Source organism: Balaenoptera acutorostrata, chromosome 7 (genome assembly GCF_949987535.1).
Source record: "Balaenoptera acutorostrata chromosome 7, mBalAcu1.1, whole genome shotgun sequence".
In the NCBI taxonomy this organism is placed as follows: domain Eukaryota; kingdom Metazoa; phylum Chordata; class Mammalia; order Artiodactyla; family Balaenopteridae; genus Balaenoptera; species Balaenoptera acutorostrata.
In genome coordinates, this window is record NC_080070.1 from 76,986,031 (window position 1) to 77,006,265 (window position 20,235).

A 20,235-nucleotide genomic window follows, 5' to 3' on the forward strand; every position below is an offset into this window, starting at 1 on the left:
CCGGATTTGTCTAACAGGCAGCAGAAATGCCTCATCAGGCCAAATAAGGGAGCTGAAACAAAGAATCCCCTGGCTGTCACCTCCCACTGCTTTCCTCTCTCACATAGTGAGTGCTTATTTATCATTAATGATCTACTTTCAGTAACCTGTGTGTAGGGGTGGATATTAATGGTGCTAAAACTTTTTCTCCTATGGGGATCTCAAGTGAGCAGTAAAACCATGGGCTTCACCTTCAGAAGGGGGAGAAAATGACTTCTCACTTCCTCACTGCCAGCTCTGACTGCCACAGGGCTGTGGTTGGGGGAAGAAGCTGAGGACCCAGCTCCCTTCCCGTCTTCCTGGCATCTAGACTTCAGCTGAGCGAGGGAAGGAAGGTGGCAACTGCCGTTTGGGGTGTGTGTGGCGAGGCAGGGCAGGGCGGGGCGAGGTTCCTCTTCCTGGGAATTTCCTGGCCCTGAGAAAGCTTGAACATGCACTCAAACCATGCGATTTCAGCAAGCTGGGCTGCCCAAAGCTGCCTCGACCCTTTCCCGGGGCATGGACGGTGGAGAAGGCCTATTCACAATCATTAAGAAGAGAACCTCTCCAAAATATGCAAACAGTTCATGCAGCTCTGTATCAAAACAGACAAACAACCCAATCAAAAAATGGGCAGAAGATCTAAATAGACATTTCACCAAGGAAGACATACAGATGGCCAAAAAGCACGTGAAAAGATGCTCAACATCACCAATTATCAGAGAAATGCAAATCAATTAGGTATCACCTCACACCGGTCAGAATGGCCATCATCAAAAAGTCTACAAACAATAAATGCTGGAGAGGGTGTGGAGAAAAGGGAACCCTCTTGCACTGTTGGTGGGAATGTAAATTGGTGCAGCCACTATGGAGAACAGTATGGATGTTCCTTAAAAAACTAAATATAGAGCTACCAATATGATCCTGCAATCCCACTCCTGGGCATATACCCAGAGAAAACCATAATTTGAAAAGATACATGCACCCCAATGTTCATAGCAGCACTATTGACAATAACGAAGACATGGAAGCCACCTAAATGTCCATCGACAGAGGAATGGATAAAGAAGATGTGGTACAGATATACAATGGAATGTTACTCAGCCATAAAAAGGAACGAAATTATGTCTTTTGCAGCAACGTGGATGGACCTAGCGATTATCATACAAAGTGAAGTAAGTCAGAGAAACACAAATATCATATGATACCACTCATATGTGGAATCTAATTTAAAAAATGATATAAATGAACTTATTTACAAAACAGAAACAGACTCACAGATTTTGAAAACAAACTTATGGTTACCAAAGGGGAAACGTTGCAGGGGGGGAGGGATAAATTAGGAGCTTGGGATTAACATACACACAATACTATATATAAGATAGTATATATACTATATATAACGAGCAAGGACCTAGTGTATAGCACAGGGAACTCTACTCAATAGTCTGTGATAACCTATATGAGAAAAGAATCTGAAAAAGAATGAATATATGTATATGTATAACTGAATCACTTTGCCGTACACCTCAAACTAACATGACATTGTAAATCAACTATACTCCAAAAATTTTTTTTAAAAAAGAGAGAATCAAGGACTTTTGAACTACTTTTTAAATGTGTTCTTGACTGAGGGCCCGCTTCCATGGCTGCCTACAGGCTACATAGGAGCTCTCAGAAAGGCCTCTCTTGGCTTCCTGCTTGGGATGACCATAGTAAATAGGTTACATTTCACCTCAAACTCCAGTGAGTTGGTATTGGCCTGGATCCATAACCCTGAGGCCTTCCTGGCTGGAGTGGAAGGAGGGTGGCGATTGATGCTCAACGTCTGCCAAAGGCAAAATGTGATGGAAAATAGCCTCAATATCGAACATTCACTGCCTCTCTACTAGAACAAAAATTCTTCAGCTTCTCAGCTTCTGCACAGGAAGTCTCCTTTAGACCTCTTACTTCACCCACACCTTGCTACAACAAACAAAATAAGGATAACTGTTACAGTATACCGAGTGTCTGCTCTGTGAGAGTCACTCGATCAGGTATCGTCCCCGTATCGTCTGTGATCTTCACAATAGCTCCTCAAGGAGCACATCACCATGTTGCCTTTGGAGGAGACTGCTGAGACCAAGGAGGGAAAGCAAAGCCTCAAAGTAACACCAGCTGGGGCTGGGATTTGAACCCATGCCAGCCTGACTCACGGTTAGTGTTATTTTTCCCCACCCTAAACCATCTTCTATATCCAGACCTCTCATTCTTAGGCTATGTCTGGTTTCTTCAATGTAATAAAATAAACATACTGTTAATTTATGAAGAAACGAAGTACATGAGACATGGGAGTCATTCATCAAATGAATGTTGAGTGGATGAGTGGACCGAGGCTGTATCAGCTCCCTCTCTGCCCACAGGCTTGGCCACAAGGGCCTTTGAAGCCCAGGCCTGGAGCTCATGACCTTGGGGATGACTCCAGGCTCTGCTCTCCAAACCCTCGCTTGCTGCCTGACCTCATAGGACCCTGTAGAATTAAGGCTTCTGGTGGTTTGTGTCTCCTGCCAATGTTTCCCTAGAACTCAGACTTTGGTTTCCCTCTGTCTCGAGCCCATGTTGTGATGCAGCCAAACCCCGCTCCTTTGGGACCCAGTCCAAACCAGAGAGTGTGGACAGGATGCATGAAAGAGTATTGAAACCATTTAAAGAATGGACCATTTTAAGTCATGAATACTGTAGGAACAGCTCGGGGGCACGAAGGACTACAGATGGCTGGAAAATGCATTTTGAAGGCATAAGAAGATGTAGGTGAACACAAGGAGAACTTTGGTTTTCATTTCAAATGTGTTCATTGAGGCCCCATATATCTGTATCTATATATTTTTTCCCTGTAAAATTAGGAAAATGAAAATAAGACACCTCTAGGGGTGTAGTCTAGCATGACCTAACATTTCAAAAATGATCTTTAGATTCAAGGATTTGGGGAAAATGGAGACCATGACTGTTTTGTTAAACAAATTCCTGCCTGGTTAGAAAGCACATGTACACAGCAAATGAAGAAGTGGCTAAATGACTAGCTGATGCTGCTAAAATCTCCTTCATTCATCATTGAACTCACACCAGTCCTTCTCACACGGCCCTGTTATGAAAACTGCTTAAACAGTCATTTTTCTCCTTATGGCAGGAAAAGAGAAGTTCTTTCTCTGCCTTAAAACTGTTTGTCTGACTAACTCCTGCCTCCTAGACCCTGAGTAAGGCTCAGACGTGACTTCCACGTGGGGTGTGCCTGTCCCTGTGGACAAACAGATAGACTGGGGCGCTCCTCGTCGCACGTGCTCCGCTGGCCTTGGGCACCTTGCACCCTCTCTGCCCTCCTACAACAGGGCCGCTCCTCTGTCTCCTTTGCTGCGTCTCCCCAAGCTCTTAACACTCGGTTCTCCATCTTCTTCTCTCTCTCTCACTCCCGTGGTGATTTCACCCATCCTGCGGCCTTCCATAGCACCTGTGCGCTGAGGACTCCCCAGCTGGCACCCCGGCCCAGACCTCTCTTCTGCATCCCAGCCCACATCCCCAAGTCCCAGCGTCGCCTCTCCACTTGATGCCTCACAGCCTCCCGTAAAACAGAATGCCTGGTCTTCCCCCCGCGATTCCACAGAAAGCCTTCCTGCCATGGTTAAGAGCATCTCCATCCTCCCAGGTCCCCCAGCCAAAGACCATGGCCTGGTCCTTGATGCCTTTTCCTTCTCTGATACCCAAACTACTGTCTGTCAGAATATCTGTTGATGTCAAACTATATCCAGAATCAAACTCTTCCTCAACCCCTCCATTACACTGCCCTCCCTGTTCCATTCAAAGGGAAAGCCAAGGTTTTAGAGTTCACCCCCGCTCATCTCCACGCCACACTGGCCTCCTGGCTGCTCTTGAAGCACACAGGGCACCTCCCACCCTAGAACCTTGGCACTGGCTATTCCCACCTCCTTCAGGACTTTGTTCAAATGTCATCTGCTCAATGAGGTCTGCCTGGCCACCCTACTTAAGCCCAAGCCGCAGGTCCCCGTGCCCACACTCCCAATTCCCTATTGGTAATACTTTTTCACAGGTCTTATGCTTATTGTTTGTTGCCTGTCTCACCCACAACAATGTAACTTCCGTGAGAGTAAGGGTATTTTTTCTGTTTTGTTCACTGTGTATTCCAAAGGCCCAGAACAGGTTCTAAGTACATAGCACGTGCTTAATCAGTATCTATGGAATGAGTGAATGAACACTACACGTACCTTACATTTGAATCTTAATAAGGGAAATAACCATGTCAGGATTCTTACGAGGATGGGCTAACCATCCAAACACAACCAAAGCTGTTTTTCCGTGTAACCCTGAACTCCCCTGTTGCAGAAACAGCTCCATAGATCTGAAATGAACCTGAAAGAAGGTGTAATAATTTCATTTCTGCCTCCTGAATACCCAGCTCTCCACACTGTAGCAGCTTTGCCAAGAGCCACATGCCCACCTGAGGACCAGACACCCATCTCGAACCCTTGGACAGGCATATTTGAGTACTGATTCCCCTTGGCTCCAAGGACCATGGACTGACCTCAGTTCTCAAGAATTTCACTGCATTACAAACATATTTTTGTTGCACTGGCTTCCCACAAGGATGCACAGAATTTACACTGACTGTGTTTCAGTCTTGGCTCCAGCAAGATTGTTTTTTAATCTCTCTCTCTCTCAGTTTCCTCATCTGTAAAATGAAGATTATGATAATGGTACCTGCCTCACTTGTGGTGAGGATTGACTGAGTGAATAGATACAAAGTACTTAGAACAGCACGGGGCACATGACAAGTGCTCAGTAAGTGTTAGCTGTTTTTATCATCATTGTTACTCTCATTATTAACATTAAACACATTATCTTATTTGGCTTTTTATTTCGAGCGCCTAGTACACTGCCTGGGGCATAGGATGTGCTTAAGAAAAGTTTGCTGGATAGTTGAATGAATGAATGAATGAGGATGAGCTTTTTCGGTGCAGAGGCTATACGTTTTCACTCCATTTAGCACAAACCCAGTACCTAATAATTCTCTGGAAAGGTTCGTTGAGTTTTGAATGAATGGCACACAGGAAAGTTTCTGCACATACTCTGTACAGTAGAAAATTTTGAAAGGGCATGAAAAAGCAAGACTAGTGAAAGCATTGAGGGATTTGGTACTTAAGTGCTGGGAGATAAACAGACCAAGTCTGTGACTTTGGACAATTTTTTTTAACTTTTCTGGGTCTCAGTGTTATTCTCTACCAATTGGGGCCAAGTAGTCTCTGTGTGCTAAGAAGACTACACCAGACAATGCTTGCAAAATGCACAGTTCAGGGCCTGGCACCTGGTAATGCTCATTCAATAAATGCTGACTTTAAGACCACGTGGCAAGAATGGCTGACACATGCATCACTGCACATGAGGCCTGGGGACTTGAAGGGAAGGCAAGATGCCTGGATTTAAGGGACAAGAGCTAAGTCTCCAGGGACCCATCTTTCTATCATGTCTCTTCATGTTTGCGTATATAGACACCATCACCAAAGGCATCTCTTTTTTGTCTCCTCCTGCCTGTGACCCCAGGGACAATCTAGATAAATTCCCACTCCTGTAACCAGAACTTTTCCATTTGTCATGTGTGAGGTATTTCTCCAAAACTTTTCAAACAAGTTCAGACAAGTCTTAGCCCTTCAGGAAACTTGAGTACCAAAACTGCACATTTTCCACTGGTTTCCTGTCTCCCCCACTGTCTCCCCTGGACCCCGCCAAGTCTATGCAAGCTGGCGGATGGTGGAAAGGAGACCTGCAGCGTGACAAATCCAGAACTTAATCACAGATGGCATTCATCTTCATGCTTGCCCAATATGGACCAAACTTTTGCCTTAGTTGGTTTAAATCCAGAAAATACCCAACAGTTTGTAAACTATTATCTCTGACTCCTCTGTGAGGTCTGTGTGATTCCTTTTTTTTTTTTAATGCCATATAATATTTTGAAATGATGGACTTCTCTGAAAACTTTTGGTTATTATTTGAGAGAAAAAAATTGAGAAAAAGTTGTCTTGCCTTTGGATGAGAGGAGAGGAGAACTGCCCACCTCATTGGTGCTTTGGACTATCTGAACAAGGAGAATTGGGAGAAGGATGGAAACAACAGCTTATCTCTTTGCCTTTCAAAATTAAAAAATGAAAGTTATTTATATTACAACTTTAAGGAGTTAGAACAATACCAACTCAGCAACAAGCAGCTAAGTTTGTTCTCCTCACATGAACTTTGAAAGACAAACTTAAAAGTTCTCAAGCTTAAAATTTGAAAAACATTGACAACCAAAGTATGGAATGATGGAGGGGATAATTCTTACAGTTTTCAAAATGTCCCCATATAGTTTCCATTTCATCCTATAAGTGAAAAATCCATCAAAGGAAATAATACAATTTTCACAGAGCCCATCACCTCAGGGACCCTTATGAATCTTCTCTTTAGTATCTTCATTTTGATTATAATAAATGAATTAAAAGTCTATATCTGGGAGTTTAGTAATATATTTGTCATATGTATGTACATATGTTGGTATGAGTGTGTGTATACACATATATTTGGTGACTCACTCTTTAAGAATCAATTTTTTTTTAACATCTTTTTTGGAGTACAGTTGCTTTACAATGGTGTGTTAGTTTCTGCTTTATAACAAAGTGAATCAGCTATACATATATATATCCCCACCCTCCCTATCCCACCCCTCTAGGTGGTCACAAAGCACCAAGCTGATCTCCCTGTGCTATGCAGCTGCTTCCCATTAGATATCTATTTTACATTTGGTAGGGTATATATGTCCATGCCACTCTCTCACTTCGTCCAAGCTTACCCTTCCCCCTCCCCGTGTCCTCAAGTCCATTCTCTACATCTGCATCTTTATTCCTGTTCTGCCCCTAGGTTCTTCAGAGCCATTTTTTTTTTTAAGATTCCATATATATGTGTTAGTATACGGTATTTCTTTTTCTCTTTCTGACTTACTTCACTCTGTATGACAGTCTCTAGGTCCATCCACCTCACTACAAATAACTCAATTACATTTCTTTTTATGGCTGAGTAATATTCCATTGTACATATGTGCCACATCTTCTTTATCCATTCATCCGATGATGGACACTTAGGTTGCTTCCATGTCCTGGCTATTGTAAATAGTGCTGCAATGAACACTGTGGTACATGACTCTTTTTGAATTATGGTTTTCTCAGGGTATATGCCCAGGAGTGGGATTGCTGGGTCGTATGGTAGTTCTATTTTTAGTTTTTTAAGGTACCTCCATACTGCTCTCCATAGTTGCTGTATCAATTTACATTCCCACCAACAGTGCAAGAGGGTTCCCTTTTCTCCACACCCTCTCCAGCATTACTGTTTGTAGATTTTTTGATGATGGCCATTCTAACCAGTGTGAGGTGATATCTCATTGTAGTTTTGATTTGCATTTCTCTAACGATTACTGATGTTGAGCATCCTTTCATGTGTTTGTTGGCAATCTGTATATCTTCTTTGGAGAAATGTCTGTTTACGTCTTCTGCCCATTTTTGGATTGGGTTGTTTGTTTTTTTGATATTGAGCTGCATGAGCTGCTTGTAAAGTTTGGAAATTAATCTTTTGTTAGTTGCTTCATTTGCAGATATTTTCTCCCATTCTGAGGGTTGTCTTTTCATCTTGTTTATTGTTTCCTTTGCTGTGCAAAAGCTTTTAAGTTTCATTAGGTCCCATTTGTTTATTTGTGTTTTTATTTCCATTTCTCTAGGAACGGGGTCAAAAAGGATCTTGCTGTGATTTATGTCATAGAGTGTTCTGCCTATGTTTTCCTCCAGGAGTTTTATAGTGTCTGGCCTTACATTTAGGTCTTTAATCCATTTTGAGTTTATTTTTGTGTATGGTGTTAGGGAGTGTTCTAATTTCATTCTTTTACATGTAGCTGTCCAGTTTTCCCAGCACCACTTATTGAAGAGGCTGTCTTTTCTCCATTGTATAATCTTGCCTCCTTTATCAAAAATAAGGTGACCATATGTGCGTGGGTTTATCTCTGGGCTTTCTATCCTGTTCCATTGATCTATAGTTCTGTTTGTGTGCCAGCACCATACTGTCTTGATTACTGTACCTTTGTAGTATAGTCTGAAGTCAGGGAGCCTGATTCCTCCAGCTCTGTTTTTCTTTCTCAAGATTTCTTTGCCTATTCGGGGTCTTCTGTGTTTCCATACAAATTGTGAAATTTTTTGTTCTAGTTCTGTGAAAAAATGCCATTGGTAGTTTGATAGGGATTGCATTGAATCTGTAGATTGCTTTGGGTAGTATAGTCATTTTCACAATGTTGATTCTTCCAGTCCAAGAACATGGTATATCTCTCCATCTGTTTGTATCATCTTTAATTTCTTTCATCAGTATGGTATAGTTTTCTGCATACGGGTCTTTTGTCTCCTTAGGTAGGTTTATTCCTAGGTATTTTATTCTTTTTCTTGCAATGGTAAATGGGAGTGTTTCCTTAATTTTTCTTTCAGATTTTTCATTACTAGTGTATAGGAATGCAAGAGATTTCTGTGCATTAATTTTATATCCTGCTACCTTACCAAATTCACTGATTAGCTCTAGTAGTTTTCTGGTAGCATCTTTAGGATTCTCTATGGATGTATCATGTCATCTGTAAACAGTGACAGCCTTACTTCTTCTTTTCTGATTTGGATTCATTTTATTTCTTTTTCTTCTCTGATTGCTGTGGCTAAAACTTCCAAAACTATGTTTAATAATAGTGGTGAGAGTGGACATCCTTGTCTTGTTCCTGATCTTAGAGGAAATGGTTTCAGTTTTTCACCATTGAGAACGATGTCGGCTGTGGGTTTGTCATATGGCCTTTATTATGCTGAGGTAAGTTCCCTCTATGCCTTCTTTCTGGAGGGTTTTAATCATAAATGGGTGTTGAATTTTGTCAAAAGCTTTTTCTGCATTTTTGAGATGATCATATGGTTTTTCCCCTTCAGTTTGTTAATATGGTTTATCACATTGATTGATTTGCATATATTGAAGAATCCTTGCATTCCTGGGATAAACCCCACTTGATCATGGTGTATGATCCTTTTAATGTGCTGTTGGATTCTGTTTGCTAGTATTTTGTTGAGGATAAGAATCAATTTTAAAATATTATTTGGAGCAGGAGTTGTTGGAGAGGATGGTAGGAATGTAACAGGGATTCAGTCAGTCTTATTTCCTACCAAATCTCAACACCGAGAAGTATAGTCAGTAGATATGTGTTGCCTATATGGATAAATGAAATGGTGCATTTAACCAAAATTGTATATTTAAATATGGTGGTAGTGTGTACCAGATTCAAGGAAGGAAATTCAAGCGACCAAGAGGAGGCTTCTGCAATGATGCATGACATGCTGGTACTGCTATTCTGTGGCAGTTGTTGATTTCTTGACATTCATACCAGTTTTTAATTTCTCAAAAACAAATCATTGAACTTTCAGCTTCTTTATTTTTTTTTAATTTTTTAATTTATTTTTTGGCTGCACTGGGTCTTTGTTGCTGCGCGCTGGCCTTCTCTAGTTGCGGCGAGCTGGGGCTACTCTTCGTTGCACTGCACGGTCTTCTCACAGCCGTGGCTTCTCTTGTTGTGGAGCACGGGCTCTGGACGCTCAGGCTTCAGTAGTTGCAGCACACGGGCTCAGTAGCTGTGGCGCACGGGTTTAGTTGCTCCATGGCATGTGGGATCTTCCTGGACCAGGGATCAAACCCATGTCCCCTGCATTGGCAGGCGGATTCTTAACCACTGCGCCACCAGGGAAGTCCTCAACTTCTTTTTATTACTGTGAAATCTGTGCACTTGATGCCCTCACCCCCCCATCCCCCTGCACATTGGCCTTTCCCGGTCCCTAACTGACAAGCCTATCCTTGACCTTCACCTCATCCCTTCTTTGAACTCCCCATATCCTTCACTCCATACTTCCAGGTGCCCCCAAGTCAAAAGAGCCTTGCTGTTTAAACAGTGTCACCCAGTGTTCGTACATGGGCCACCAATGGCCTGACCGAGGACACTGGCAGTGGACATAGAATGAGAGGCAGAGTGAGAGGAAATCGGAAGGAGTGATCCATGAGGCTTGGCAACAAAGTAGCAGAAGCGATGCAGAAGGGGCCTAAAGAGGGCTGTCTGCTCAGCGTGTGATGAGAAGAATGAAGGCACTGGGGAGGTGCCAAGCAAGAGAGGGTGTGAGAACTGCGGGAAAGGATGCGCTGGGCTGGGGTGTGCTAAGGTCAGTAGCAACATCAAAGCCTGCGTGGCTTCACACTGTTGCAGGTTAGAGATGGCACAGATGGTGCAAGATGCGTGGAACCCATATCAGCGGGGTCAGGTTCTGGCAGGGCTGAGGAGCAGAGGATCCCTGGGAAGAGGCTCCCCACATCAGGGCTGTATCGAGGCTGCAGGGGCCCATCTTCCAGGCCACTCTCCCTGGTTCCCACCGTTGAAGGCACCTAACACTTCTTTCTGCTCATTTATTATCAAAGTCCCCGTCTGTCCAAAGGTGGAGGGAAAGGCCAGTCTCATAAGCTATGTGTGGCTCAGGGAATTGTCAGAGCTTTACTGGAGGGAAACGCTCTTTATTCCTCTATACCTCATTTTTTCAAATGAAGAACTCCTTAGAATTCTTCCCCTGAGAGAAAGTGGGGCTGTGATTTGGAAACCTGTGTTTCCAAAGGCAAGTGTGCTAGGGCTTCTGTAACAGAGAACCACAAACTGGGTGACTTAAGCAATGGGTATTGATTTTCTCACAATTCTGGAGGTGAGAAGTCCAAAAGCAAGGTCGGTTCTTCCTGAGGGCTGTGAGGGAAGGATCTGTTTCAGGCCTCTCTCCTTGGCTTATAGATGCCTGTCTTCATATTCACATGGCCTTCTTCTTGTATCTTTACACTCTCTCAACTCTGTACGCATCCTTGTGTCCAAACTTCCCCTTTTTATAAGGACACCAGACATATTGGGTTTGCACCCACCCTAATGACCTCACTTGAACCGGATTACCTCTGTAAAGACCCTGTCTCCCAAAGAGGTCACATTCTGAGGTTCCAGGGGTTAGCATGTCAACATATGAATTTTGGAGGACACCAATCAACCCAGAGCAACAAGTCAGAGGAAAAGAGCAAGCGCGTGGGGAAGTTCACGTTGCAGGAGAACTCCAGGTAAGTGTGCAGCCTTGGCAGTCATCGGCTCGGCCTCAGACCTTCAGAAATCCCCCGCATCTGGTTCTCCCAGTTCTAGTAAGCTCACCCCACCAAAAAAGACATTTAAGTACATTCCATGAATTTTTGGTGAGAAGCTCACTCTGCTGCACTCTGTGCAATGTGCTAACTAGGTTTTAACTGAAGTGGTTCAAGAGGTTTGGTTAAACGAAGATCTCTGAGGAATTTCACCTATTCCTCAAACCTAAACAAATCTGACCCCGGTGTTTAAGACACTGCACAATTTTAGAACACTTGAAGCTCCATCTCCTTGGGGCAAATTAGGATTGTGATGAAAGTGGTTGGTGACCTTTTCCATTCTTGTCACTGCAGAGAAGTCCTACCTCCTGTCTCTCCAAACCGGTGGGAGGGCCACTGCTAGTGAGGCAAAGTTTTTGCTCTCAGGACAGGTAAATACAGGCTCAGGCATACAGGGCTCAGCCCCTGATGGTGTACCAGGTACTATGCTAAGCCTGAGGGTTCACCTGTGAGCAGAGCAGTTTGCTGGGTGGGAGAGGGAATTCTCACTTTCCCACAGGCATGTGGAATTTACAGTGGGTGGGCCTGGAAGCTCAGAGAGTGGGACTAACCCCACTGCTTTCAGCCACAATCTGTGCTTACTGGTTGTACAAATGTTTTGATTGGTGGGCTTCCATGCCATACCAGTTGCTGAATATTTTTATTACCCCTGGGCATGAGCATATGGTTGGAGAGAAACTGGGAAGGGGTGGAGGTGAAAACTAGCTTAAGCTGAAGAAATAGGCTTTAGATGGTTACAGAGTTTAGAGAATTCGCTTGGGGAAAATGAGGCAGGTTCATGCAGCAATTCTCAAACATCTTAGTGCCAGGACCCTTTTTCACTCTTAAAACTTATGTGGGTTCTATCTATTAACATTTACCATGTTAAAAATTAAAACCGAGGAATTCTGGTAATTTTTGTGTTCATTCATTTAATGTAATAACTAACCCTTTACATGTTAACATAAATAACATACTTTTCATGAAAACTATATTTCCTCCCCCCAAAATGTAGTGAGAAGACTGTCATGTATTATATTTTGGGAAATTTATTTAATGTCTAGCCTCAGAGAGGACAGCTAGAATCTCACATCTCCTTCCACATTTCAATCTGTTAGTTATGCTGTTTTAACTGAAGAAAATTCAGCCTTACAAAGATATGTAGTTGGAAAAGGCAGGGATTTGTGAATTTCCTGAAGAGAACCCAGGGATCCCCAGGGGTCCTCTGGCTTCACTTTGAGAACCACTGAACTAGTGGTGTTATAATCTTGTAACATCCTGAGTGGACTTTCTCTTCTAACTATACTGTTACGAGACGATTCAGGCCTCAGGATTTTAATCCATAATATTTAATCCAAAAAAAAAATCAAAAGACTTTTAATTGGTGTGTGTGTCACGTATATACCTGTAGAGTCTTAATTCCGTCTACCTCCACATTGGAGGAATCAGCTTTGTGCTAATAGTCGCTATCTTTTACTTTGTTTACAGTAAGTCAGTTAAAAAAAATAGATTAGAAACAAATACAATTACCCAATACCTATATTTAGTTACCATAGTTTTATTTTATGCTTCCAACTCTAAGACCCAAACACTCTTAACTATGCACTTATAAATAATATTAAAATATGTATGCATAAGCCATAGGCAATATGAAGTATTTGGTTCTGTTGTCTTTTTTTCTTCGTCTTTCGAGGAACTATGTTGTATGAATCATGATGACCACTGACAATGCAAAGGAAGATAAAGAAAACTGGTTCATTGCCCAACTGTTTCAAGCCCAACCTTGATTAGCAAATTGTGGCTCTCTACGCTGACCAAGGGGGCTTGACTTCAGCAAGACTCTGGGTGTAGCCACAAGAGGTTGACCTGCAATGAGGTATAGACAGTCTTACCTTAAAAGCAGCCCGCAAGTTATTTTGCTAAGCCAGTGGTTTGCAGAATATCATGTGCTATGTAATATGGTTAACAAGGGTGACTGAGTTAGAAGAACCTGTCCACAGATGCCAAAGAAGTTAAAGAAGCCCAGCATGAATTTAAGTCTTGGTACCAACAGTTCCCGCCAGAGTCTTAGCCCCTGGCCACAGAAGGAGGGAGGAAGAGAAGGAAGAGAAGTACTCCCTCATCCTCTTCCAGAAAATCGGGCTGACCTGAGACCCCACACACCTTGAAAGGTCCCCTTCCACCAACCTTTGGCACCCTGTGCCATCTTGGAAGGTCCCTCTCCCTGCATGCCCAGTGCTTCCCACTGCCCTTGTCCTATGTCACTCAGGTCGTAATTTCCACAGGGTCATCTCCCCTGCCCTCAGCTGCCCTTCCTCTTGGCCTCACTTTCCTAGCTCTGGTGCCCCACCTGGGAGTCCTAACAAGATCAATGTCCCATGTACGTTCAACCTTCAAGCTTTCAGTGCACATTTCCTGAGCCCTGCCTTTTCCCATTCTCTGTGCTCAGCCCTGAGGTGAAATCAGTGTTCCTGCCACCCTACCTACTTTGCTGGGGCCATTTGCATCTTTAGAACTAGGCTTAATTGCTGGTCCCTCATCAGAGCATCACAAAGAGAAGTGAAAACACGTGCTGTGAGGGAAATGTTCAGGACCTGGGAGAGGTCACGAGGACATCTTGCACTGTCACCCCCAAAGTTACTTAAAGCTATTCCTCTCAAGAGAGAAGGATCATACCCCAGGGAACTCAACTTTGGGTCTCTGGTTTGGTGTGAATTCCCCTACTTCCTTTGCTGGAAGAGAAAGTGAAATGTTTTTATTTTCTTCTAGATTTATTTGAAGAAAAACCAATAGTGGTTCTTTTTAGCTTCGAATGAGGATTTTTAATGCATAGCCTATGATATCCAGCATTGTTACCCCAGGTCTGCTGATGAGGTCTAGGGAAAAGGCAAGGAGGCCTCAATAGGGTGTTGCCAACTGAATGTCGATCAATGTGTCTTTGCCACAGTGACAAAATAACGTGCTTTTGTATTTGGTAGGGAAAGGATACTCTCTTTCTGCCTCATTGAGGATAAAATCATTGAATTCATGGCAGTATCTGTCAGGTTAAACTTTACTGACACCATTCTCTCCTTTCTTTGTGGTTTGCTTTTTCTTGGTGATTCTGTTCCATAGTGTTCTTTCTGGGCTAACGTCTCTCCTGGGTGTTATGTAGCAATCCAAAGTCAAGTATTACTCTCTACTAAATCATAATAAAGATAGTATTAATCTGCATCTTGATTATATCCATCAGTAGATTGATGTCCACAGATTTCATATGGATGGGTTTTCTGGGTTGAAAGATTGATTTGGACTCATGGAAGGTTTTATAACCCCAGCTACATCCCAGGGAAGGTCTCAGGTGCCAGTCAAAGGCTGCAGGAGATATTTCATTCCCAATTTTATGGTCCCATTAAGAAGGTTAGACACAAAGGAAAAAGTAGTGTGTTTACTTTTAAAGAAATGTTAAAGCAATTATAATTATTGGACTGCATACCTGGATTAAGCTGTGGAATAGGAATAATAGGACCTTAAGAGTTAATGTGGCTTATTTTAAAGTGTAAACACGTATACACTCATATTTCATGGAGCAATAGAGGAAATTTTCTTCTGAAAGGGCAAATAAGCTTAGGAAAACCAGACTCATGAATTCATGCACATTCCTAGCTTTATGACCCCATGGTTTTACTCAGTTAACCTTAACTTTCCACACTTGGCTACCAAAATAGCTTTCCATTCTGAGGTTGTTACTGCAAACTAACTAGCTTAAGTTTCTCTCTCACACCTTACCGGATATTAATCTTTCAGAGTTCTTGCCCTCCCTTTTGCAATGTTCCTGATTCTCATGCTTCCTATTGAGAAACTGCTGCACACACTGAGGATATCCTGCTTGGTCAGCAGGGTTAGTTGTTCTGACTGGTGATTCTCAGGAGATACGCCTCCACTATGACTGCTGCTTCAGCAAACACACCTTGTGCCCTAGTAGTTCTGAGGTTTGTTGGATCCAGTTCAGTTTCTCTGGGTAATCATGGTCTTGAACAACAGTTATCATTCAATACTTGTCCTCTTATAGAATTGCCATGGCTAGGTAATCATTTCTTGTTTAGAAGCACTGGACAGTTTTAGAGGTGGTTCCCTGGTGATTATGTAGTTTTACATTAGTTTATGTAGGAAAACACATTTTTGGAGTCCCAGATACCCAATGAAGCACCATCACATTGAGTAGAAACAATTGTAAGTGGGAAGGTGATTTGAGGAAATGATGATCCCAGCAGGATTTCTTTTTGGACCGTGACTTCTCATAGTACTTCATGGATTGTTTTCTTAGTGCCAGGAAATCTGATCAGGGAGAAACACGGGCAGTTTTTCTAAGGCTCATACCATTGAAGGATATTTCTTTATCTGAGGGGGAGAATTTGCTCCAAATTGGGGAAAATTGAAAAATAGTTGGTAGGATTTAAGTCCTAAATCAATTGCTGTCTCAATTATCTATTACCACCTAACAAACCACCCTAAAATGTAGTGGCTTCAAACAAAAACCAAGTTATTGTTCATGATTCTGGGGGTCAGGAATTCAGATCAGGCTCAGTGGGGACTGTTTACCTCTGCTTCACATGGTACTATCTGAGGCAGATCGACTGGGGCTGGAAGATGCAAGATGGCCTCACTCACGTGCTCGGGGCATTGATGGCTGAGGGACCTCCCTTCTCCTCCAAGTGCCTCTCTCTCCATGTGGTCACTCCTCATTCAGCAGTCTTAGTTACATGCAGGTTGCTGGCTCTCCAAAAGAACTGGAAGTCCTCTTATGGCCCAGAAGTCTCACAGTGTCATGTCTCCCATGTTCTATTGATCAAAGTAAATCACAGGGTCAACCTAAGTTCAAGTGAAAAACAGATTCCACTCCCTGGCTGAAAGAGCATCATGACTGTCCTGGAAATGTTGATGGTCATTTGTTTGCTGAAAAGCTGCTACAGCAGCTGACTCCTAGAAGCTGCTTCAAATTCCTTCACTTAACCAATGAATATTAGACAATTGCCTCAAAAAAAGAGAGAGTTACTTTATTTTATTGACTGTAAAATGTCACTAATTTTAAGATGCACATTGTCTATATATAATTTAAAAAGAAAAAGGCCACCAAGCAAACCATGACATGACATAAATTGTGATGCATCTCAATTGCAGAGATATTAAAAGGTGGGGAAAATGTACATGTGAGAGTCAGTGAAAAATGGTAAATATCTGATTCATAACTCAACAGGATTCTAAGATGAATGGATAAAAAGCCAAGGTTTACCTGAGAAAACCATAATTCAAAAAGAGTCATGTACCACAATGTTCATTGCAGCACTATTTACAATAGCCAGGACATGGAAGCAACCTAAGTGTCCATTGACAGATGAATGGATAAAGAAGATGTGGCACATATATACAATGGAATATTACTCAGCCATAAAAAGAAACGAAACTGAGTTATTTGCAGTGAGGTGGATGGACACAGAATCTGTCATACAGAGTGAAATAAGTCAGAAAGAGAAAAACAAATACTGTATGCTAACACATATATATGGAATACTAAAAAAAAGAAATGGTTCTGAAGAACCTAGGGGCAGGACAGGAATAAAGACGGAGACGTAGAGAATGGACTTGAGGACATGGGGAGGGGTGAAGGGTAAGCTGGAACGAAGTGAGAGAGTGGCATGGACATATATACACTGCCAAATGTAAAATACATAGCTAGTGGGAAGCAGCCGCATAGTACAGGAGATCAGCTCGGTGCTTTGTGACCACCTAGAGGGGTGGGATAGGGAGGGTGGGAGGGAGATGCAAGAGGGAGGAGATATGGGGATGTATGTATATGTATAGCTGATTCACTTTGTTATAAAGCAGAAACTAACACACCATTGTAAAGCAATTATACTCCAATAAAGATGTTAAAAAAAAAAAGCCAAGGTTTAAAAACTAGTCATTATTTTTATCTCTGACTCCATTAATTGAGTATCGACTTTCACAGTTCTCATCCTGATTAAGGCACTCTTCCTGGCCATGGTCTGATAGAAGAGGGCCGTAAGGGAGCAGTATTTACCTCTTACCTCCTCATCAAACCATGGGGACAGACAACCCATAGGAATCAGGAGAATAATTGAGTATTTATAGCTCAAAGAGCAAAGCTACACTCTGTTGGGAAGTTGATTCCTACTTTTGGTTGCTTTGCACCACTCAACTCCACCAGTACACCTAGACCTTGTCACTTTTTTTTAATTAATTAACTGAATGTTTTTCACCATTGAATAAGTCCTCGTTACTTTCACAGTGGCTTCACAGATGCCATACACTAAGTCATAAAAGCAGTGATTACTGTATTTCCCAATTTAATCAATGCTTACCGGGTCCCTACTGTGTACCATACAGTGTGCTAGATGTTACAATGGTCAAAAAGACAGACACGCAGTCTTCCCTCTTATAACTCGCAGTCTAAAGAGGGAGGCAGGCAGCGGCAAAGTGAAATAAACATCTTAAATCATGACAGATCCTGTAAGCACTATGAGGGAAATAAAGAAGGTGAAGAGGGAAAATAAGAGGAACCTCTTTCAGACAGAAGTGATCATGCAGGAGCATTCTGAGGAAGGGACATTTAAGCAGAGGCCTATGAGCCACACAAAAAGCCAAGGGAAGGTGTTCTAGACCGGACAGAAGACACAGCAAGTACAAAGGTGCTGAAGTGGCAAAGAGCTTGGTACATTCTTGGAACTGAAAGTAGATTGATATAATTGGAGTACAAGGAGCAAAATCCTCTAAAGACCATAAAGACCACCCAAAAATGGATGTTCAAATTTCTCCTATGTTCTACACAGGCAAAACAAACAAAAAGTCTTTAAAAAACAAAACAACAATAAAAGCCAACTGGATCCAGAATTTTACAAGCCTATAAACATCTCTGGGAGGAAAAAAATGGGCCCTGAGCTGTTTTGTTCTTTTCCTTCTTAGACTGTGGTGAGATTGTCTGTTAGTTGGATTCATACGAGCTTATTCACTAAGTCAGTGTTTCTTAAAGATGAGTAATGAAGCAACCAGTTTAAGGAAAAATATTTTAATCTGTCAGTGTTCATTTAAATCATTTTAATTATAATGTTTCTTTAAGATGAATGAAGTATAAATGCCTTATGCTCACAGCTCTTATGCAAATCTAAAACTAAATCAAGTTTACAAATTAAAAACAAACTAAGCTACAAAACCAATAAAGTGCAAATTATTGACATTAACGGAGAGTAATGGATGATGTTATTTGCTGCCACCGAATTGCCAGTGTTTGGTTCCTAGAGTTTCATATCACTTGTAGAAAACTTGGACCATCATTTGAACTTTTATTGTTACTATCCTCATTGTTTATCTTTTTAAAAAATAAGATTTCTTTTAACAACTGACCCATTATCTTGAAGGGCCAATGCACACACTCCAAAATATAATATTGAAATTAAAAGATACTTATTAACCAAAAAATTCTTTGTTTTTCACTACTGCATTTACTGCTCTCTAACCATTGCTAATTTGTATATTAAAAGATGAGATTTCACAATATAGCCACTGACTTTGTGAGTATGTACTGATGGCCAGCTCTGGGGTCCTTACAGTTTCACATGCCTGTGATGGGGCCATTCCATTCTCCCACCACCTTTCTTTACGGAATGACTGCAAAACTTTAGAGTGCATTAATGTAATGTAATTTGGCTTTACTTGGTATTAACATGACTATATGTACAATGCAAATGTCCCTATGAAATTGCATGGAGTACTTAAATAAAAGGAGTAGTCCAAGAGCTCCAGAATGTGCTATTACTTTAAGATGATCATAAATATGAAAATCCAAAAATGTTTAATTCCCATAGATTTTGTGGACTCAGGAAATATGTCAGAAGATTCAAATATGTCAGGTTGAGAAATGGTGCACATGTTAATAATGGGGTTAGATGAAAGAAAAGCTCATCTGAACTGTTTTACAAGATCAGGAGCAATCAACCCAATGTGATTATAGCCAGACGACTGCATGCCACAGAGCATGGGCTATTTGGGCAGTTTAGAAAGAAAGTGAATAAGGAAGTGTAAAAAAAAAAAAATGTACTAGCTAATAATAATGATTAACACTTATTATATGTCTACTGTATCAGGCATTGTGTTAAGTAATTAATAAATATTAATGATGATTTTTAAAATGCAGTTCATTTATTAGCTACCACAGACATATCCAATAGAATCACATAGTTCCAATCAGGTAACTTTAAAAAAAAAAAAAAGGCAGGAGAGTAATTTGTTTCTAATTTAACATATCAAGTCTCTGAATCTAAAGATCTTGAAGAGAATTTTCCTGCCCAATTTCCAGAGACCCAATCTCTTTCTAAGTTTCAAACTTGAATATCAGTACACATCTCAGACTTGGGGCATCAATGATAGATGGTGTCCCAAGTTGACTGCCAACAGCTCTTTCCCTCCCCATATATGGATGCTGCTCCTTGCATCAAGAGGTGAAGTCCTACTCCTCTTCCCTTGAACACGGGCTGGCCTTAGTGGCTTACTTCACCAGTAAAATAGAGCAGAGGTAACAGTTTGGCACTTGTAGAGCTAGGTCATAAGAATGCATGGTGGAACTTCTGCCTGGCTCTCTTGGAATGCAACTACCTGGGATACTCGCTCTTGGAACCCAGCTGCCCTACTGTAAGAAGGTCAAGCAACATGTGCTGGCACTGCCATTGACGGCTCCAGCTGAGCTCCCAGCAAATGGCCAGCATCACCTGCCGCCCATAGGAGTGAGCCCCACATGTCTCACTGCAACTGCCAGAGACAAACAGCCAAGAATCACCGAGCTGAGCCTAGTCAAACTTTAGAAACATGAAAGATAACAATACATTGTAGTTTTAAGTCACGAAGTCTTGGGGTGGTTTGTTGCATAGCAATAGGTGACTATAATAGTACCCCAAACCA

The 20,235-nt window shown here is 41.9% G+C and overlaps 1 long non-coding RNA gene across 1 annotated transcript in view; it reads right to left on the reverse strand.

Moving 5' to 3' along the window:
• LOC103008351 (uncharacterized) overlaps positions 1-20,235 on the reverse strand; it is an 85,329-nt gene that overhangs the window by 9,662 nt on the left and 55,432 nt on the right. The window contains exon 3 of the long non-coding RNA XR_451143.3: positions 15,865-16,104. This is a non-coding gene — a long non-coding RNA (uncharacterized LOC103008351). The remainder of the gene's footprint in view (positions 1-15,864; positions 16,105-20,235) is intronic.